This window comes from Amborella trichopoda, chromosome 10 (assembly GCF_054954075.1).
Source record: "Amborella trichopoda isolate Santa Cruz 75 chromosome 10, AtrichopodaSantaCruz75HAP2 v2.0, whole genome shotgun sequence".
NCBI classification, from domain to species: Eukaryota; Viridiplantae; Streptophyta; class Magnoliopsida; order Amborellales; family Amborellaceae; genus Amborella; species Amborella trichopoda.
In genome coordinates this window covers 18741536-18765240 of record NC_142345.1, presented here as the reverse complement: position 1 = coordinate 18765240, position 23705 = coordinate 18741536, and the positions used below count along the sequence as shown (strand labels likewise).

At 35.1% G+C, this 23705-nt stretch overlaps 1 pseudogene across 1 annotated transcript in view; it reads left to right on the top strand.

Moving 5' to 3' along the window:
• The window catches only part of LOC105421922 (uncharacterized), a 31094-nt pseudogene extending 20308 nt beyond the window's left edge, over nucleotides 1–10786 (top strand). Inside the window, exons 3-8 of the transcript XR_016043004.1 lie at nucleotides 1529–1635; nucleotides 1869–1919; nucleotides 2090–2174; nucleotides 6314–6407; nucleotides 10326–10423; nucleotides 10533–10786. The product of XR_016043004.1 is annotated as an uncharacterized LOC105421922 (transcript). The remainder of the gene's footprint in view (nucleotides 1–1528; nucleotides 1636–1868; nucleotides 1920–2089; nucleotides 2175–6313; nucleotides 6408–10325; nucleotides 10424–10532) is intronic.
• Nucleotides 10787–23705: the final 12919 nt, after the last annotated feature.

The window sequence follows — 23705 nt, the reverse complement described above, 5'->3', positions numbered from 1 at the left end:
TTACCTGTAAATGGATTGTTACTGTTTAGGTAGTATTTAGATGCAACCTGGGAAATACATTGTTATTGTTTGGCTATGTTTGGAAGAAATATAGGAAATGCATTACCAACATTTTACGCCTATAAACTATCATTTCTTTCTTTTTTGTCACATGGAATCACATGTCTTCTAACATGACATTGGTTTCAACATGATAAGTCATTGGAACAATATGATTGGAATAACATGATTTTATTATGATAAGCCTTATTTTTATTTATTTTTTTATAGAAGTCTTTCAAATGTTTCTCTATATAATTTCAAATAAATAATAAATTTATGATACTAAATTCAAAATCTCTATGGTACAAGTTAAAAAATGGGAAGAAGTTTGATAAGTAAACTAGAAGGTTTGGTAATTGCAGTATACAATTTTGAGGTATTGGAGGAGACTAAAGAGGTATGTCATTTCAATTGAGATTTTAGTAATCTCTTATGAGAATTATGTTGTGTGAAATTTTTTATTATGATTGTGTTGTGTAATTTATTATTGATTACTGATTTTTATTTTTATTATTGTTGTTTTTATATGATAATTAATGCCTTCAGATAATAAGGGGAGGAGCTTAAAAAGGGAGGGATCACGTATTCTAGTTATTACGAAGAGAGAGCTTACAAGAGATGATTTTTTTAATCAGGGATAGGGTAGACTATGAAGAGAGGGCATACCAGAGATGATTTTTTTAATCAGGGATAGGGTAGACAAAAACGAACGTGAAAGATTTCCGAAAATTTTTAATCAGGGATAGGGTAGACAAAACGAACGTGAAAGATTTTCGAAATTTTTTAATCAGGGATAGGGATAGGGTAACGAACGTGAAAGATTTCTTAAAATTACCGCGCATAATGGATTTCCTGATTTTGGAGAAATCTGGCGTAATCTATTTCCATTTCTTTGTGCCCATATTTCCTTCTAATTTGTTGTCACGTAATAGATTTCTAAGTACCCAAACAGGCCCTAAAAAAGAAAATAAAAATAAAAGAAAAAAAAAACAAAAAAAGAACCTCCTGTTGACAAATGTAATAATTTTGACCTCCTTGGCTCGTTAGCTCAGACATTCTTTCTGCTCAGACATTCATTCTTTCTGTTTCTGAGTATTTCCCAAGGCTATCTTTGTGATGGCAAAATAACTTACTGGCTGACTCATGAGTGGTTTGCTGCTGTGCTACTCCCGCTGGGTGTGCTACTCTTATTCTGCCCTGCCTTTGGGGAGTAGGATACAGAGTTCATTTAAACAAAATGTGGAATGGGGGTGTCATATTCTGAAGTGTTATATGAAAAACTACCATATTGATAACTAGATTATATGAATACTCTTTTGGTTCAGGATTATGACTACTGTATAGTGCCTAAAAGGTTGAAGCTATCATTTGAATTATCTGCTGTGCTTAATGGTGTCTTCTCTGGATATTTACAAGGTTATATTTATATGTATTAAAAATTCAGATAGATTCTCTGTCATTTTTAATAATCGGTCTTTGATTACAGAAAAGATGGACAGGATACGCAAGAGGAACTGCAAAAGAGGAACCTTAGGGAGGAGTTGGACGACCGTGAGAGGAGGTATTTTGCTTCTAAAGATAAGGCTTATGCTGGTAATGACACTTTTTAAGCATCCTCACAATGTTTTGCCTAATCATTTCTTCTTTTTGAGTTTGAAATATATAGTGGCTTTGGTAGTTCTGTCTTGTTTGCTAAAAATCCTATTGTGTAAAATAAATCCTATTCAGCTATGGCATCTCGATCTCATATATGAGATTTCTATGCCATTTTGTGCTTTTTTTTTCTGTTTGGAGCTTAGCTTAAAAATATATGGGCTTAATTGCAGAAGATAGAGATCGCAGAAAAGGAGGAAGTGGAGGCCACCTACTATTGGAAGGTGAGGTTATTTTTTTTCACCTGAGTAGTTTGCAGTGGAATTGGAACTCCTGACACTACATTCCTAATTCACTGCTCTAACCCAGAGCCCACTCTCAATTACTTATTGGTGGTTCATTGTCAAGATAACTGCTATCTTACACCATTTGTTTATCACCATTTCAAATACAGGGAGAAGAGATGCTGAGGATAGGCTTGTTCCACGTAATGTAGATGCTGACGATTCTGATGTAGATGCTAAAAGTGAAGATGAAGAGTACGCTTCTTCCCACTTAATATTATATGCACATATTTGTGTTACAGTACTGTTAATTTGGTGTGGATCTACAATGATTCTAGTGTGGAATTATTTGCCAGACAGGAAATATCCATCATATTGATTATGTACACATTTGGTGAGCATGCTTAGATGCCTTTTTATGTAGTAGGGCTTTCCACAAGCCAAGCAAGCTAGTTCACAAGCTGGCTTGGCTCTGATCACGCTTGAACAAATGTCTTGCTCGATGAGGCAAGCCAAGTGAGCCCACTAGCTCAGTCATTACACAACCCAACTGCAGCTTGGACACAGCTTGGGCTTGTTCGATCAATTCTACAAATACTAAATTTCTTAGGATGTATGTCAATTTCATAATCATGCAGTAAGGAGAGAGAGAGTTGATATAAATACTAGTTGTTATTTGAGAATCCTAGTCAAGAGTGGAATGGAGATTTCAGATATATTGTGTAGCCCTCAAAGTAGGAATCTCTCCTTATGGTATTCTGATGAATTAGATTAAGTTACAAACTCAATTAAAAAAAAAAAAAAAAATCTATGTTCTAACTTTTTATTTTTGATTTTCAAATAAAAGTAAAAGAAATATGATGGTGTCATAGGTTTTAAATTTTTATGAATTATGAATTTTACTATTTAAATAATTAACAATTTAATTTTAGGGACGTGGAATAATTTTACTCTCATATTCTGGTCTCTAAATAAATAAGTTTTCTTTGCATGTATAAGTAAAAACTAAGTTCTCAAATTATATACTTTTTATTTTTAATCATGATTTTTTTTGGAAGATAGTGACAATATATTTCTAAATTGGATGGAGTACAAAAAGGTTTCTCATGAGAAGTGAGACAAAGTGATGCGGTGGTTTTTTTTTTTTTATTATGGAAAAGGATACAATGAGACCATTTACCTTGTACCAACAATGAGACCATTTGTCTTTGATACAAGGTGATCACAATTAATCTTGACTATTTGATGTGAAATTGGGTGGCTGCATTTATTCCATTAACCAAGCTCAAAGTTCAAAAGAAACTTTCTCGAACTTTGTGATACACCCAAGCTATCAGATTTTACATCAGGTGGTTATAAGTAATTGTGACCTTGTACCAAAGATAAATGTCTCATTGTATGCAATGCTTTTTTTTTTTTTTTGCTACTTTTAGATTTTATGTGTAGAGTTACTTTTGTGTTTCCTTAAAGAGATTTAAGGGGCAAAATAGCAAGTTCTTTTATGGGAGTTATAGTTAGGATATATTTTGTTAAAGATTGTAGATTAAGGGAATCCTAGTTGTAAAGTATTTAGTTGGAGATTTTCTTAAGAAGATATGTATGGGATTTGAAACAAAGAGAGAGAAGGAGAGAGGGAAAAAAGGTTGAGGAGAGATAGAATTAGTTTTCTATTTTATTTGATTTTTTATTATTATTAAAGGGAAGGGGTCCCTTCTTTGTAAAAAAAAGAGATGTGAATTGAGTAAAGAAAGAGTTCCCTTTGATCTTGTGAAGAGATCTTTGCGGTGGACTCCCTTGCAAACCTTGAGAGAGGGTATAATTTCTCATCTATTTATTTTTATTGTTATTTCCTGGTTTGTTAATTTTCTCCCTGCATCACAAAGGCAGCCCACAAAACCAAGTGCTCTTGTACAAATAATATTTTGTATGAGTAAGAAGGATCAAAAGGAGAACAGGAGGAAAGAAAGAGGGGGAGAGAAAAAGAAAGGGGGATGGGGGAAAGAGGGTAAGAAAGATGGGAAAAGAAGAGGAGAAGATAAGTAATAGCTCGGAAGGTTTTAAGGTAGGACAAAAAACGAGGGAGGAGAGATTAAGAGGGCAGGAAAGAAGAAGAAAGAGCGGCTGAGGTCACCATCGAGGAGGCAGCCGCCCTTTTTGGTTACTCTCTACAAAATATACAAGTAGAAAGAGATGTTGACAAAGTGAAGAGAGAAGGCATCATGTCGAGAGCTCTTGTGCTCACACTCGTATTGGGACTATAAACCATGGAGTTTATATTTTGTATGAGTAAGAACGCTCAAAAGGAGAAGAGGAAAGAAAGAGGGGGAGAGAAAAAGAAGAGGGGGGTTGGGGCGGGGGAGGGGGCAGGGTAAGAAAGATGGGAATAGAGGAGGAGAAAATAATAGCTTGGAGGGTTTTAAGGTAGGAAATAAAAAGAGGGAGGAGAGATTAAGAGGGCGGGAAAGAAGAAGAAATAGCTGTTGAGGTCACCATCAAGGAGGCAGCCGGCCTTTTTGGGACTTAGTGCAAAATATACAAGTATAAAGAGATGTCGAAAACATAGTTTTAAAAAGCAGACCGCCCAACGCCTAGGCGCCCAGGCCGGCCAACCTAGGCGGATATCCCTAGGCGCCTTCCTAGGCGCCCGGGAACCCACCTAGGCGCCTGCCTGAACCCGCCTACGGGCGGAAATGCAGCTCCTTGAGGGTATTTTTGGGTCATTTTTGTAATACTAAAGGGGAAAAATTGTGGGTTTTAGGTTCACTTGAAATCTAAAACCCATTAGAGGCTATTTTAGAGAGAAAAAACCCAAAAAAAATTTCTACTAGGCCGCTCAGGTTTTGAGCGGCCTAAGCACTGGGCGGCTTGGACCCCCCCGACCGCCTAGGTGCTGCCTAGCACTTTTTGAAACACTGGTCGAAAAAGAGAAGAGAGAACCCATCATGTCGGGACTGTTGTGCTCACACTTGCATCTGGACTATAAACCGGAGTCTAGTGTCTTGGGCCTAATGTACACTCTTTGAGATTGATAAGCGGGCGGGGTTCCCATACAAACACCTGCTAGTCTATCAAAAGAGTATTGATGTTTCACTTCATTAATATTCATAGTTGTTCTTACTGTCTCCTGAATGTTATAATATATTTAGGAAAATTATAATGATAATAATGCATTGAAAGTACAAGCCATTGTTGTTAGTGATACTATTATGAATCTTATATATATATATATATATATATATATATATATATATATATATATATATCAAATACGAAGAGACCATTTACAATCTAGTACAAGTCTCAATCACTCGTCCGTTAGATTTTAAATTTGGTGGTTGTAAGAGTGTCATTGACTACATTTAAAATTCAAAAATATTTTTTCAAACTTTGTGACACACCCAAGCCAGCCAATTTGACATCTAATGGCTACGAGTAATTGTGACCGAATTTGTAATAGAGATAAATGGTGTTGTAATATACAATCCCTATATATATACACATTGATGGCCAAGAGGTACAAAAAAGACCGCACTTTCGATATCTTGCGTTAATAATGCTGGAAAATAGAGAGTTGAGGAAGATGTTGCACACAAAATTAGAGATGTGCAGCTGGAATTTTATGTGATCGCCCGGCAAGTTCTATAGGAAAGCTGTGAGACCAGCTTTGTTCTATGGGGCAGAATGTTGTGCAGACAAAACAATATACCCATAGAGTGAGTGTGGTGGAGATGAGGATGTTGAGATGAATGAATGGCAAGACAAGAAGGGATAAAAGTCGAAATGAATTCATTTGAAAAAATTTACGTATGGCACCAATCGGCGATAAGATGAGAGAGAGTAGACTTCAGTGGGCTGGCCATGTGTGGCGCCGACCTAGTATAACACCTCTTAGGAGGTGCAAGTTAGTTCAAGTGGGAAGATTGAAAAGGGCAAGGGGCAGGTCCAAAAGGACGTGGTTGGAAGTAGTCCGTAAATATATGTGGACTTGTGGGCTCACTGAGGGCGTGACATTTAATAGAGCTGACTGACGGACCCGGATTAATGTGGCCGACTCCAAATAATTGGGAAATGGCTATGATGATGATGATGATATATACATTGCATGTCTTGTAGAATAATATGACTGGGTTAGGGACTAATCTAACTCTTGTTACATTTTTGGTCTAGGGACATTTATGGATTATTGTCTTACTTTAGATAACCCTCTGTTTAATTAGGGAAAGCAGAAAACATTTAAATGTTTATTTATTTTCATCATATTTGAGGTTCCAATATTTGTCATGTTTTCATTGCTTTGCAGTAGTGCCATATGCCTGCATGTGTGCACACTTGGTATTTTATCTTGCAAGTTTTTATTGTTTTGCTGAACTACTCAATTTTATGACATCTATTAGTGATGATGAGGATGATGATGAGGATGATACTGAGGCTTTGTTGGCAGAACTTGAACAAATAAAGAAAGAAAGAGCTGAAGAGAAATTACGGAAGGTATATTTTGTTAATCTTTTGATCAATTAGATTTATATTTTCTTTGTGTGTGATGGTAATTCTACAAAATTTCGCCTTTTTTAATTCTTTTGGTTGCACCCAGTTGCTGATGATGTTTGATCATGATGATTGAGGTAGTCTGATGCATTATTTAATTCACAATTCAAGTTCTGAGCTCTCTAGGTTATGCATATTCTATTCAATGTTTAAAAAAACGGACCGCCCGATGCCTAGGCGCCCAAAAAACATTTTCCGCATGCCTTGACCTGGGCGCCCCAACACAGGCGGCTGTACCTGGGTGGGCGCCCAGCACAGTTTACGAATTTGTTTTTTTTTTAACTTTGCCCAAAAGGACAAAGGGGGTCATTTTGACCCTCAAGTTTGTATAAAAGAAGTTTAGGGGTTTATTTTTCGACCCCAAACTAAAAAAAAACAAGAAACCCTCAATCTTAAACTTATTTATGAGAATCTAAAACAATTGCTGAGAATCAAAAGTACTTATTGTGGGTTGAAAAAATTTGTATTTCTGATTGAAATTATTTTCGTTGTGTGGTTTACTGGTTTTTTATAGTTTTGGAAGTCAGTTTGTTGATGACTTAGAAAGTTAGAGACTTGGATGTTATTATGGTTTACTTTATGGATATGGAATATGGAGAATATGAGCGTTGGAGACCTTACAGTAGCCTATTAGACTTTTAAATGTTTTGTATGGTTCAAAATTTGGAATAAATTACAAATTTTGACACAAATATATGCATATATGTGCATTTGGATAGCAAATATATAAAAAAAAAAAACTAAGAATTTGCACCGCAGGGCGCCTGCCTAGGCGCTGGGCGCCAGGCAGGCTGCCTAGGGGCCGCCTAACGTTTTTTGAAACCTTGATTCTATTGCCTACCTTTGTCATTGTGTGATTGTGTCATATATGTGATTGCCGTTGGGCTACCTTCATTTGACTTGTTTCCATGTCCAAGTCTTCCTTGGGCGTGCTTTCTTCTACTGATATGGAGCCTGCATAATTCCATTATTTACATTTATAATACGTACATAAGAGATAACACATTTACATCACTCCCTGTACACTGGATGTGCACGCATTTGCAAGTTCTGCGGTGTTTATGGTTAACAATGCAACACAGGGAGTGTTGTGGTACATATACAATCCTGGCATGTGGTACCACACCTATGGCTTCCCCTCGCTTTCTAGGTACATATTTATGAGTATGTGCATGATCATAGATTTCAGTGTCACTCATACTGTGTCAAAATCAGTGGTTTAAAAAACGGATCGGTGCTCCGGATCGGGCACTCCAAAAACCCATCCGGACCGGTGAATCGGCGATTCGGATCGGGAATAGGCCAAATCGATCGGATTAAGCTTTAAAAAAAGTCCAAAAAAATTATTAAATTTCATTATAAATGTTGTTTTTTAGGAATCCAGTAAAAAATAGGGGTACTGCATTATTAACTATCATTTTTTTCATCAATTTGCGAATACTGAGATGTTATTTCCTTATATGAACTTATGTTAACCATTAAATTTACGTCATACAAAAGAAAAATCATAGAATTATCATGGATAAAGTATATAATCATACATGGACTTAATAAAGAGTGAATTAAATCGATGAAAAAATGGCCACTAAAATCGAATTGGTGGAAAACTCTAATCAGCTAAAAAAACCCCAAATTATTACAACCTAATTAACTATAATATTATCTATTGAAATTGAAATTGTTGGTTTATATTTTATAATTATTTTATTATACAAATAATAACAAATCCAAAAAAATAAGATGTTGTGCTACATTTTTTTTTCTTGTTGTATTACTTTTCATTTTTTTTGATAACAAAAATAAGAAAATGATCTACCAAGGTACCTTTTATTTTTTTATACTTTTTATTTTATTTTTTGACAAGAAATACTTGTTATATTACCTTTTAGTACTTGTTATAGTACCTTTTGTTTTTTTGACAAGAAAATAAAAAAATATTGCATTACATTTTCTTTTTGAAAAACATTTTATTTATTTATTTTTTCCTTTTAATTTATTTTCTTCCTTTTACACTTTTTTTTTTTGAAAAACCTTTTGTTTTTTGTTTTTTTCTTTTTATTTTATTTTCTTCCTTGTAGAGGACAAAAAGGAGTTTTTTTTTTTTGAAAAACTTTTTATTTTTTATTTTTTTCCTTTTACTTTATTTTCTTCCTTGTAGAGGACAAAACAAGAGTTGGATGGTGCCCAAGGGGCTCGAAGATGAGATGTCCAAGAAGATTTTGAGAATCATAACCAACTACACCACTTAATAATAGTGTGCTTTTAATTGCCGTATAAACATGATAATCATTTTGCGTGCATGTGGGAATTATCCCACATCGAAGATGTAATCTAAGTCTGCATTGTATAAATCCTTTTGGTGGGCCATTTATAATCACGTTGGTTGCTTAGCAGGCTGCTTAGCAAGATTGAGACCCGCGCACGCCTAACGTGTGGAGACAAATATGCTCTTGAATTTTAAAAAAATTTCAGCCTTTACCCCCAACTTTTGAAATCGCCCGTATCATTATAGCTACTCGCCGAGTTATCGCTACAAACCGGCCGGTTCTCTCTAGACACGGGTGATTTTGCATATTGTGATAGAATCGGCACGGAGGTGCCGATTCCCGTGTCAAACCGGGCGAGTCCGGTTCGACTAGGCGACTTTTCAAACAGTCAAAATGGTATGAATGGTATCTATGGCTCTTATACTAGGAACTATGTTGTTCACTTTAGGTGGATGACCCTGTTGGCACATTACACATGGAATGTCATATCTTAGTGCTTTCAACATTATCTGCGTCTATTTTTTGATATTTTTTTGGTCACCTGGTATACTGATATAATGTGAAATACTCTGGATTATCATGTAATGTAATATATTAGTACCTTACTGTACTGCATCCTTCTCTTTTATTTGTATTGTTTTCTCTTTTATTTGTATTGTTTATATATACTCTTGTCGTATGTCAATTTGTGTACAGTACATCTTTTCTGTTTATTGGGAATAGTATACATGCGCTGCATAAGAATAAACAAGCTTTGTTTGTGTGCATATTCTGAATAAGAATTACTGAACTGTGTATGTGAGCGTGCATGTGCGTGTGCATGTGCATGCGTGCGTGTGCGTGTGCACGTGCATGCTTGCATTTGTTTGTGTGCATGAATGACCAACAGGCACAGGTCAATTAACACATCCTCCCTTGTTTGAACTGGGGAACCAAGGGTTTAGAGCAGGAGCATGGTGGGTTGTGGCTTCTAAGGGTGCTTATTCAATTGTAGAATTTTGTTGCAATTTATTCTAACATTGCCAATTACAGCACTTAAATTCTTTTGTTCACAATGTGCTTGATCTTGGATAGTCTTCCATCAGACAATTCTAAATAATATCTGAATATGTCAACCATCCTTGTACCTTTGATTTTTTAAACGAACATTTGAAAGAATATCGATGGTCCATGATAATATCTTTAATAAAACAGCAAAGTATTAATTGAATAAAATTGGAAAACCATTACTATCAAAATGTAAATGGACACAGCTATATAAATTGAGTTCATACTGGGTGTATTAAGTTTAAAATGGATACAGCTATATAAATTGAATTCATACTGAGGTGTATTAAGTTTTAACTACTGCATAAATTGTGTTCATGTTGAGTATGGTAAATAGAACTACTTCGCAGCTTTTTTTTTTTTTTTTCCGCCTGATAGACCCGGTTACTGTTTCACTGCATGTAATTGTAATTGGTCCTTCCTGAGTTAATTCAGATTTATTGGTACTAATGTTCCTTCATTCTGAAGTTGGTGTCTGCTTATGAAATTTTTGCAGTGACATTGGAGTGCAATTGAGAATGAGTTGCATGATTTTTTGGTGTTGCAGGAGCGGCAAAAGCAAGAGGAGGAGCTAAAAGCCAAAGAGGCAGAACTTATTAGGGGCAACCCACTACTCAATTCGACTTCCTTCAGTGTCAAAAGGAGGTACGCATTCATTAATTCACACATTCACATTCTGAATAATCGACTTTAATTTCTTCGATGAAAAGGAAATTGCAATTTGATAACCATGATGGGTGCATGGATATTTCAGGTGGGATGATGATGTTGTCTTCAAAAATCAGACCCGTGGGGAAACCAAGACTCCCAAGCGCTTTTATCAATGACACCATCAGGAATGATTTTCACCGCAAGTTCCTGCAAAAATATATGAAATAATCTATCTTATTAGAACATACGTTGTTAGATTGTTAACTCTCTAAGCAAAACCTTAAAAACTTTGTATGGGGGCATTGTATATCAATTTCAATTTATGTATCTACGGGTTTTTTGATTTGATCGAGAAAACCTACTGGGTTCTCAAGAATTTGCCAAAATTTCTGTTTAATTTAAATAGTTTCTGATTAATTCAAATAATTGCATATTGATCATTGTTCGCAAAATTGTTCGCAAAATCGCTTGATCTAACCGCTTACCGTCCGGTTAGATCGGAACCGGTTGGTTTTGGGCGGTTAGGGTGATCAACCGGTATTTTTTAAAAAAAATAAAAAAATGTATATAAATTTTCAAAAATAAAGAATTTGATTTGTAATGCGTTTTTAAATATTTTTTACATTATGGTAAAGATTAAAAATTGTTTTGGTCATTAATATTTATTTTATATTTTCTCATCTTCTTTTGAAATTTAAAACGGAAAATATAAAATGAGTTAAAATCTATTTTTTTTTTTTTTTTATTTTTTTATTAATTTTCAACTTCATTTGAATGTGTTTTGTTTTAATCATTTTTTATATGTTTTTTATATTTTATTAGATTTTTTTGTATTTTTTTTTTTTTTCAACACTTTTTTGATCGTTCGGGACTTGTTTGGTTAGAGTGGTTGAATCGGCTGGTTGACAGGTGAGGCCGAATCAACCCGTTTGAAGCCTATGTCCGATTAACCGTTCCGGTTCGATTTTGCAAACACTGATATTGATGCAAGTAACCTGACAGGGCTTATTGTGTAAATAAATTAATTGGAAAGATGATCATGTTATACCAATTTATTACTATTCAACCCTACTAATTTCTTATTAGTTGGATTGCTTGCCCGGTTTAGTGGCCTATCTGTCTGTCTCCAACTAATAGGCAATCTTTTCCTTTACTTCGATGATTATTTCAAGGAAAAGTCTTATGAGCCCTCCATGTAATTCAACAGTGATGTGTCAGAATGCAACTGGTGATCCTGGAGGCGTAACTTCTTCGGCCACTCACTGTCACTAGGAGGCAGTTGCCTCTGGCCTCTCACTTCATTGGGAGATACCAACCTCTCAGCGTTTTATTTATTTTCTCTCTAGGAAAAAATGATTGCCGTAAAAAAATCGGAGAAGCCACATGGAATTGGGCAGTGTAACAATCGCTAGGAAAGGATGCATGGCTGTAAAAGCTGCTGGCAATTGACACGCTGAAAGGCTGATAAGCAGAAAATAAACTAATATTCGAAAAGGAAAAAGTTTATAGACGGCTGAGGCTTAAACAATCAAATTGGACCCTCCCATAAAAAATTCACTAGAAAAGGTTGTTTTTATGCTTAAATATCTTCAAATTGATCATCTTGACCTCAATAATATATGGACATGAGAAAAAAAATAGATGTTTAGTTTTGAAAACAGTGTATTTTGTAATGCATTTTTGGACCGTTAATTTTCAAGATTTTCATGTTTTCATAGATATGTCGATATACACTATTTTTGAAGCTTTAAACTTTATAAAGAAAGATGCAAGTATATTTTAAGGCTATCACAAAGATTTCCAGTTTTGAAACCACATTTCTCTATAATATTTGAAGGTAGGCTTTAATTTGATTGTTTAGAGCTTAGGCTCTATACAAATCGCACCCATTGGAAAATGAAATAACAATAGCTGGATAAAGGAGACAATGAATGTCCGGCTAATGAGAACTACAACCTGTACTTGAAACTCACCAAAATGGCAAGGAGACACTGAAAACAGACCAAGAAGTTTACAAAGATAACAAAATATTGCTAGACAAGAAATTGATGGGAAGATTTCTCTCTTTGAAATAGAACAAAGATAACAAAATATTGCTAGACAAGAAATTGATGGGAAGATTTCTCTCTTTGAAATAGAATGGAGAGAAAATGAATGCCAGAAAAATAAGCGAAGTCACCAAAAAATGGAGTGCGATCCTGGAATGAGAGAACAATTGCCCGAAAAGGATGGCCAAAGGTAAAACCCACTGGAAGATGACTCCTATAACTTGGAAACCCTCTGGGAAGTATACGGTGCAATTATAAATAGGCAATTATAAATAGGCAGAGAAGTATACAAGGACAATAAAAGAGCTGCCGGAAAAAAAAATTTAAGACCTCAGAATGAGAGAATAGTCACTGGAAAACAAAGAAAAAAAAATAAAAAATCATGGCCGCCAACAAATGAAAACTATTACTTGTTGGAAACTCGCCGAAAAGAGTATAGAGAAATTCGAACTGACGAAAAGTTCATAAAGATGACAAAAAATCGTTGGAAAAAAACTTTGACACAGAGAAATAGCAAGTAAAGAAAAGCCAAAAATAAATTTTCACTAAAAAAAAGATGGGATAACAAGGCTATTATTGCATGGACACTTCAAGGGGTTTGGGATGCGTGGCTTTCCACGTGAAAATCCACCTTTTCTTTTGTTTTTTTGTAACATCAACACAAGCTTTGCATTAATCATAACACCAGATTACAAGATGTGATGCATACTAAGAGCATAAAATCCAGAAATGTTAACGACCAATGGTGAAATTCCATCGGTGACAGTCTATATGAGGATTTGGGAGATTGGGTTGGGAGGCAAGTTTCTGATTACATAGAAGGTTCACCTCAGTCTTGAGCGCTTCTTCCACCAATTTCAGCTTCTCTTGTCAGTTTATGGGTGAGATTGAGATTTATATTATACCTTTACAGCTTAAAAATGATTTCTTAGTATGAATGCATTTTGCTAATGGTTTATTTTCGATTAAAGAGGCTTGGGATTTTATTCGAGATAAACAATATAACAGCCTATTTTTCGAGCTCTTTGGTCTTCCAAATGTTACCCTAGAGCCAAATGATTTTCTTGGTTGGCACTCCATAATTGTTTACCCACGGCATTTTTATTGAATCAACGTGGTATGAACTTGGATTCCGTATGCCCCTTATGTGGGAACAATGATGATAGTCTTTGTCATCTATTGTTTCAATGTGTATTTTCGTAGGGTGTATGGAGATCAGTTGCATGGCGGTGTGGTAAGCAGCTTACTCCTGGTATTTCGGCTGTTGTAATGTTGAGGAAATGATTATCATTCCGATTTAAATCAAATGACCTTAATATTTGGACTTCTATCTTCTTTACAACAATCTGGTTCTTGTGGAAAGAGCGAAATAGGAGAATCTTTCAGTCAAGATCTGCAAGAAGGGAACATATTATTAAACGAATCTCTTTTCATGTTAAAGAATTGGTGGATGCAAAAAAGTGGGTTTTTCATTTATCAGAGAAAGTAATCATTGATAATTTTCAAATCACATGGCGTCAACAGAGACCCCGATCCATTATTCAGGTGGCATTATCATTCCCTCAGCCCCAATATTTCAAGTTGAATATTTATGGTTCTTCTATGCAGAACCCAAGTTTGGTAGGTGGTGGTGGTGTTATTAGAGATAATAATGATGTTGTTATAACTGTTTTTGTCTAAACCATTTGGATATGCCTCTAACAATTATGCAGAGTTTCATGCTCTTGAGGAAGGTATCTGCCTAGCTATTTTGGCGAATTACTTTCCTCTACAACTAGAAAATGATTCATCTTACCTGTGAATGCCATTCATGAACGTTGCCGAGCGCCATGGAGATTACATGTGGTTGCAGCTAATTGTTGAAGTAATCTTTTAAATCGTATATGGTCAATTTCTCATATCTATCGTGAAGTCAATATGGTAGCCAATGACCTTGTTAAGAAGGCTACTTTTAGTTCTGAAGCTACTATTTGACGTTTTCGATTGCCGGATTTTATTTCTTTTTTTTTACTTCATGATTTAGCGCAGCGGCCCTATTATAGGGTTATAAATTAAGGAACTCTTTGTTTTTTAATTTTATTAATAAAAAACAGTTAGGGGACTTTCTCCCCCACACGCCATGAACATTAAGGCCTACATATTAATAGGTGTGGTCCAGAGCGCATAAAAATTGGGTTCTTATTTCAAATAGGTCCACGAGTTGATCTTAACCTTCAATTTTTATTGTCAATGGTGATTGATTCATTTAGATGTCCCGATTGAATTTATTGACTGTTAGTTGAAAGCATTAGCAAATTGATTAAAAGACTCTTTTTCTCAATGTCATTAGTATGGGACCGGCCAATGGGGTGGTTAGGGTTCAAACCGGCGCTATGTATCCAGAAAATATATCTGGAAAATATAAATATAAAAAAGTTGTTAGTCTAAACTTGTCGGATTGGCTGGTATAAGTAGCGGGTCTCGACTAGTTTTGATTAGTGCTCAGAAAATTGAAATCACGGTCACAAGAGGCAAAGCAGTTTGGATCGGCGATTTAAACTTGTCATACGGCATGTTCATCTTAATGAAAAACCTAGAGGACATGGTTTGTCTGAGTCCAGAAATGAGTCACCTCTTAAAAATCAATTTTTGAGATGGATTTTTGGACCTCATTTTCAAAGACATGTAATCTCTAACATGAAAATCATGACTATGAATAAATAAATAAATTTTAAAAATTTAAAATAATGACTCTATTAAGATTTTTTTTTTAGAATGTTCATACAAGTTTTCCATTAACTATCAAAAGTTCACAAAAAAAACATGAGAGACATAATAAATTAGAAAAAATTAACTGCCAAAGAAGCATGGTTAACACCCCCTTGGCTAAGCAATATGCCTCCTCATTGGCCTTCCTATAACAGTGATGAATATCAACATTTTGGAGCGATATATTATCTCTAATTTCATGAAATAAAGATCTTAATCAGAAGATTCCACTACTCCAAGCTATCACATTTGCCGAATCTCCTTCGATAATCTTTACACCCTCCCTTCTAGAAAGCAATTTAAGTCCTTCTAGTAAGCAACGAGCTTCTGCCTCATTAGTTGTGGTGACGCCACATGGGCCAGAGAACGTACACAAAATGTAACCCAAAGTATTTCTTATGAGTCCTCCAACAGTTTACAAGAAAAACATGAGAGACATAATAAATTAGAAAAAATTAACTGCCAAGGAAGCATGGTTAACACCCCCTTGGCTAAGCAATATGCCTCCTCGTTGGCCTCCCTGTAACAGTGATGAATATCAACATTTTAGAGCGATGTATTATCTCTAATTTCATAAAATAAAGATCTTAATCTTAAGAATTCCACTACTTCAAGCTATCACATTTGTCGAATCTCCTTCGATAATCTTTACACCCTCCCTTCTAGACAGCAATTTAAGTCCTTCTAGTAAGCGACGAGCTTCTGCCTCATTAGTTGTGGTGATGCCACAAGGGCCAGAGAACGTACACAAAATGTAACCCGAAGTTTTTCTTATGAGTTCTCCAAAACTTGCTTGGCCAGGGTTACCAAAGCTAACTCCCATCAAAGGTTATGTTGATTGAATTTGATGGTGATGGAAGCCAAACTGCAGTTTTACGGTAGGTTCTAACCAAACCCAAAGATGCCATGGCCAAATGTAAAAGAAAGACCTATGTGATCTTTTACTGGGGAATACATATATATATATATATATATATATATATATATATATATATATATATATATATATATATATTTTACCCCTTTCTTTTGGCAAAAGATCACTCACATGTGGTCTTTATTATAATAAGATAAATTTCAAAATAAAATCAACATAACAATAAAATGAAGATCTTAACAACTAGATGCCATTGAAACAACTATGCACTGTGCTTGAGAATAAAAGACAAGATTATAAGAAACAAAGAGGAAGAGTGCTGGCGATTACCTCAATCTGGCGATTACCTCAATCAGGCTTATTACACCCCAGACTGAGTCACCACCATCTGATGGCGCGGGATCAACGGTCTAGCTTCAATCTCGAACCGAGAAAGTAAATTTCGGCCAAGCCACACCAATGGAACATGAACTCCTTTGATCATAAACTCAAACCTTAGGTGAATTCTTTTAACAACCTAGTTTGAGAGAGATGTATTCTCTTTTTGCTAAACCCTAAAACCCTTAGCTATAAATCCATATCTGAGAGATATGAGAGAAGAACTTCATAACCTAAACCCTTAGGTTCTTTCATAATGTGGGAGAGAGAGATCAAACATGAGAGAGAGGTGCGTGCCCCCTTTTTGGGATATGAGAGAGAAAGATGAAAATTAGGTACAAGAGATAAGGTGTAGAGATTTTTGGGTAGAGACAATCCCTTTTTATAGGTTTTGAATAATATTAGGGTTTCTTAGGGTTTTCTTTCGCTTATATCTTCTTATGAGATTGAACATATACCATCGATCAAAGGTGACTTGTGGGGTGAGAGATCTGAGCCATCCATTCCATAGATGAGCTATCAACATTATGGAAAGTGCACGAACCATTATCCCCCTTTTTTAAACCATTTTCCCATCAATAGAAATTAAATAAATTCAATCTAGTCAAAATGTTGTGCACACCATAAATAGCACAAGTCTACTCAATCTTTCTACAAAATCTTTCAAAGATATATCAAGTCAATATTTAGTCAATATTTTCCAACCATATGTCCACATGCCGTATCACCAAAAAATAGGAAAGAGAATAAGGGTGGGGGTGCCACCTAGGGAGGCACTCATGGGCCCCACCTTCCAAAAAAATATGTGGGCCTATGTGCACAATGGGCCCCCATAATATTTTTATATATTTAAAATTAATAAAACGATTTTAGAATTTTATTTAAATATTTAAACAATTGTAAAATCAATATATTTAATTTTATAAATCCAAAAATTATAAATAAAATATCCAGGGGTTCATAAAAATTCAAATAATAATCTTAAAATAATTTCCATTATAAAATAAACGCAGTTAAATTAATTTGATGGGAAAATGATCCATATGGTTTAGGAATCAACAATCATGAGGCACTCCACCTTCAACTGTGGACTACAGACCACACTTGTTTTATCAGACCGACCCAGTGTTTTCCATGACCTACAGTCCAAGCAGAGGCTCATTAGCGGGTCACCAAAGTCTGGTCGATGAGCTAAGGGATCGCAATCCTAGTCTGTGGATTTCAGGTTCTCCCCTAGAGACAAGTCCAGGTCACCAAGACTTATATGTGACCATAGCTCTATGGCGCATAGGGGTATCTCTCGCACATGCATACACTTAACCCTAAAAGGTAGATTTCTAGATTTCACGAACGATCTATCAATATGCATGCCATGTGTGATGGTACATGAATGAGGTTTTGACCCCTGTCTCTGTAGGCCACCATCACACACAAGGATCACACAGTCCCTCGGCTCACTCATTCGGACATATTCTCTGACCTCATCAAGGGCTAACCCATTAGAACCCTTCTCGATTTGTTCTTTATGCCCAGATAACATGGGTTTTTTCCAACCGACTGGCCTAGATCGTTAAGCACAGTCCGGTATCTACAAGCATCGTTTGCTTAGTATGGTCCATGAGGGACCACACTCCCACTGAGTTCATGTTCCACTATATCATTTTATTTTACAAGTACTCATAAGGCCTTTAAAGGCTACATAAACCTAACATCTGCCACTGGGCCTTTGAAGGCGTTACATTCTCTCTTTCTCACTTTCTCTCATTCCCATCTCTCCCTCCCAATTACAATCTCTCTCAAGTATTTTTACTTATTCTCTCAATACATTAATCATGGCTTTCGCCATCAATCCTTTCACAAAAAGATTTATAGAGGCAACACATTTTTCTCTTTGCTGCTCGGATCTCATCCAAAAAATGGTCGTAGCTCATCTTTCACATTACATCGCGAATCATGGACCTGTTATCGCAAAAGACCATCATGTACCCTAAGCGCGTGGGATCGTATGTTCATGGGCTCAAAAGAGTTATTCAAATAAGCTGCTCCCTTTTGTAGCCATACAACCAACACCAAACATTTGGGTTCCATGGGAGAACAATATTATAGTATGTTGTTCCATTTGGTATGTCAAATACTAGCAGATTCTCCCATTAGAATATTTAATTTATCTGGATCTCGATCTTTCTCAATCTCACCTCATTCCCCAGGTGATAAAAACCTGGTATTATATGCTTGGAGTTCTTATGAAATCGTGACTCCTTTGACACGCATATCATCACCGTACTGTCGTAGAAAATTCTTACTGCCTCACAATGCAAGAGGTGAAATTGAAGTCGATTAAGAAATTTCTTAATCCATACGGCCTCCTCGATCGCCAAACAGCACGCCACGTACTCTACCTTCATGGTGGATAATTTCGTCACATCCTGTTTCTTTGATTTCTAAGAAACTGCACCCCCTTCAAGCATGAATTCAGATGTAGACTTCGCATCATCTAGATCTGTGAGATAGCTTGCACCTGTATACCTGATCCAAGCAGCTAAAAAAAATGTGGGACTGTAGCAGCTCCCACTCAATTATTGCACATACAACATATACATTCTTAACATTCTTATGCATATATCATGAGATAACGTATCAAGTCTCATGCAAGATGTAGTTCAATACCTGTTCGTTTCACAATATGCAAAAACCTTTATGAATCACAAAGGTTCAACCACACTAGACATCTTGGTGGTAAATTCATATAAACGAAGTTATCTAATCAACACAACATGTGTTAGGGAAGCCCAACATTCCTTATGGTTCAAAGTCTTAGGTAATCGACGATTCTAAATAACTAGAAATATGGGTCAAAGCATATAGGTGTTTTAAAAAAATACATGATAGTTTTTCTCTCACTTTTATAAATACATTCAAGACATAATGTTTTTCCTTTTAATAATAAAAAAAAAGACTTGGTATATATATGTATGCATCCACAAGCAATAGTTATATAATAGTATGACAGTTTAAAATGATTTTCATAAAGACTTAATAGACCTTGCAAGACCATGTGGTTTTCTCAAAACCATATTCATAGACTTAGGCTTTTTTCAAATCATCCAATTTAATTTTAAAATACATGCTTAGCCTTCATAAATCATTTACTGCATTCACCTATAATTTCCTACCAAGTCAAGTTCATGTCAAAAAAACAAATCATATATACCATTTTATAATTTTATCCAAAATAAAGTATGACTAAATAATGTCTATTAAAGCTTTGACAAGATACTTCCTTTTTAGCAATTATGAAGAATATATCAAGAGATCATCATCACATGCAACACATTATATTATAGACATTATTGAGAGGATGGTCACCAAGACCAAGTTCCATCAGAACACTCCCTTTGTGCTTACATATTTAAATGAGCCACACCCATATCTCGTGTTTCATCCTAGGGCCCAAAGTCCTTGATCAAATCATATCTCCATGTGTATCACTACCTTAAGGAGTTCATACTCAAGCACAAGGCGACCCAAAAACACAAGGTATTCAAAACCGGTACTTTCAAATTTGTTCGCACTTATCACTTAATGTCCATACACTCCATACATATTCATAAAACAATTAGCAAAAAAATAACCAAAGCACATTAAACAAAGTTATTGAATCCTCTTTCCGTATATGACCTTACCATATAATGTGGGATAGATTTCATACCTCAAAACCATGTAGTGTGGTACCTGGGCTTTCTTGATACATCGCTTTTACTTGTTTGACAAGCTTTTGTAATATTGGAAGTGTACGCAACTGATGGAGAATATATTGGTCATTGGTTTTACATGTTACGAAGTGTCAATCTCTTCGGCACTTGGATTCTCCTGTCTTACACCGTGAAAAAAAATATCTTCTTCATCCCATTATTTTAAATACCACAATTTCGATTCTCCCATTGATCTTTGGCGATCTATGCTACCACCAAGTCTCTCTATATATCCCTTCATTTCGAAGAAATCAATATGCTTTTATAGGTATTGTATTTCTTCTTCTTTCTACTACTTCCAAATTGAATACTCTTCACATAGAGTCTCTTATCTTGCTAACACTACATTATATCTCTCTGAAGTTCTACTATAATAAACCATACTCATGGCACACTATAAAGCCTTTTGAAATGAGTATTAAAGGTTTCCATAATTGGGAATTAAAGGATGTGCCTTAACATGAGTATCTTTTAATTTATTGCAGCATAGAACATGAGCATGTCACATCTTTTAATTTACTGCAGCATAGAACATGAGCATCCCATGATAAAAATATGATATCTGTCTACTCATAAAAAGTTTATCTCCGAATCCTTTTGAGTATTGAAATAGACTCAAAAATATAAATAATGATTAGTTCCATTCCTAAATCATACCATATAGTGAGTCTTCATTTCAGTGACATTTAGGTCACAAAGCTAATTTTTCAGCAGAAAATCAGATTGAGCACCACTCAATAAAAAATTGTTTCTCTCAATTCTCAAAGAATTTCTTCTTGAAATCTTTTGTGTTAAAAACTAGACTAAAAAATAAATCATAACATCATAGTTTGAATCCCAAATAATACTTTCCTTCAGAGAAATAAATAAGTGACATTCACATCACAAAATAAATCATACTGTAGAATTACAAGATGAATACTATCTAGTAAAATTGTCTTTTCTCTCTACCATCATGGAGTTTCTCTTTCAAACTAATTTTGTTTGAAATTAGATACATAATTATAACACATATATTTTCACAAGCCTTATATCACTCTGTTAAGTAGGCTTGATGAATATAGATATTCATGTCTTCAATGAATAACATACCAAATTGCATAAAATTCAGGATGACCTCACTTCAACAAAAAATTTTATTCCTCGCTTCCCATAAATATTTCTCTTTAAAATAAATTTTATTAGAAAATAGACTCAGAATGGAAGTCTAAAAATTTAGTGTGGACCATAGAATATTATGTTAAATATAGAAATAAAATTATGACTTCCAAGTCATAAAAATAGTTTTGGTTGCAGAAAACAACACTTATGTACCCTTCAATAAATTGATAATATCTTTCAAACCACAAGGAATTTCTTGATGAAAAGTTTTTTTCTTGAAAGTAGACTCAATTTTGTGAATTAAAATAAAATTTTAGCAATAAATAAAATCATATGATTGGTAGAAAAAATCACGGAACTCAATAGACAGTTCCTGGATTTTGCAGGGTCAGAACTGACACCCTTCATTGATGATTCCATAACTCTCATTTCCCTTAGGATCTCCCACTGAAATTTTTCAGGTAGATCATAATCTTAAATACACAAAATATCACTGACTATGTAATAGAAAAAGACCTCATTATATTCTTCATATCTCTACTCCAAAATGGTCCAGAATACTCATTATTCAGAGTGCCTTTTCGGTGTTGGAGTATTTCAATAATTCTTAACCGTGTGTGTATTGCTTGACCACAAAGGTCATTAGCTTTCTTATATCTCATTCCCATGCTTGATCTCAACCTCAATAAAGAAAAAAGATAACTAATGCCATCAAGTATCAATAGCTCTGATACCAATGAAAGAAAGACCTACGTGATCTTTTACCGGGGAATACAATTTTTTTTTTTTCACCCCTTTCTTTTGACAAAAGATCACTTATAAGTGGTCTTTATTATATTAAGATAAATTTCAAAATAAAATTAACATAACAATAAAATCAAGATCTTAACAACTTGATGCTATTGAAACAATTATGCACTGTGCTTGGAAATAAAAGACAAGATTGCAAGAAACAAAAAGGAAGAGTGCCGAAGATTACCTCAACTGGGCTTAGTACACCCCACACCGAGTCACCATCATCCGATGGTGCGGGATCAACGGTCTAGCTTCAATCTCGAACCTGGAAAACAAATTTAGGTCAAGCCACACCAATGGAACATGAATCCCTTTGATCACAAACTCAAACCCTAGGTGAATTCTCTTAGCAACCTAATTTGAGAGAGATGAATTCTCTTTTTGCTAAACCTTAAAACCCTTAGCCATAAATCCATATTTGATAGATAGGAGAGAATAACTCTATAATATAAACCCTTAGGTTCTTTTACAATATGGGAGATAGAGATCAAACATGAGAGAGAGGTCTTGCCCCCTTTTTGGGATATGAGAGAAAAAGATGGGAATTACGTACAAGAGATAAGGTGTAGAGATTTTTTAGTAGAGATAATCTCTTTTTATAGGCTTTGAATAAGATTAGGGTTTCTTAGGGTTTTCTTTAGCTTGCCTCTTCTTGTGAGATTGAACGTAGACCGTCGATCAAGGGTGACTTGTGGGATGAGAGATCTAAACCATTTATTCTATAGATGGGCCATCAACATTATGGACGGTGCATGAACCATTATCACCATTTCCTAAACCATTTTTCCATCAATAGAAATTAAATAAATTAAATCTAATCAAAATATTGTGCATACCATAAAATAACACAAGTCTACTCAATCTTTCTATAAAATCTTTCAAAGATATATCAAATCAATATTTAGTCAATATCTTTCAATCATATGGCCACATGCCATATCACCAAAAAATATGAAAGAGAGTAAGGGTGGGGCGTGCCACCCAAGGGAGGCACTCATGGGCCCCACCTTCTAAAAACATATGGCGGGCCCATGTGCACAATGGGCCCCCATGATATTTTATATATTAAAAATAAATAAAACGATTTTAAAATATTATTTGCATCTTTAAACAAATGTAAAATTAATATATTTAATTTTATAAATCCAAAAATTATAATTAAAATATCTAGGGGTTCATAAAAATTCAAATAATAATCTTAAAATAATTTTCATCATAAAACAAATGTAATTAAATTAATTTGATGGGAAAATGATCCATATAGTTTCGGAATCAACAATCATGGGGCACTCCACCTTTAACTGTGGACTACAGACCACACTTGTTTTATCAGACCGATCCAGTGTTTCCCATGACCCACAGGCCAAGTAGGGGCTCATTAGCGGGTCACCAAAGTCCGATCGATAAGCCAAGGGATCGCAATCCCAGTCTGTGGATTTCAGGTTCTCCCCTAGAGACAAGTCAAGGTCACCAAGACCTTATGTGACCACAACTCTATAGCGCATAGGGGTATCTCTTGCACATGCATACGCTTCACCCTAAAAGGTGGATTTCTGGTTGTTGCAAACGATTTATCA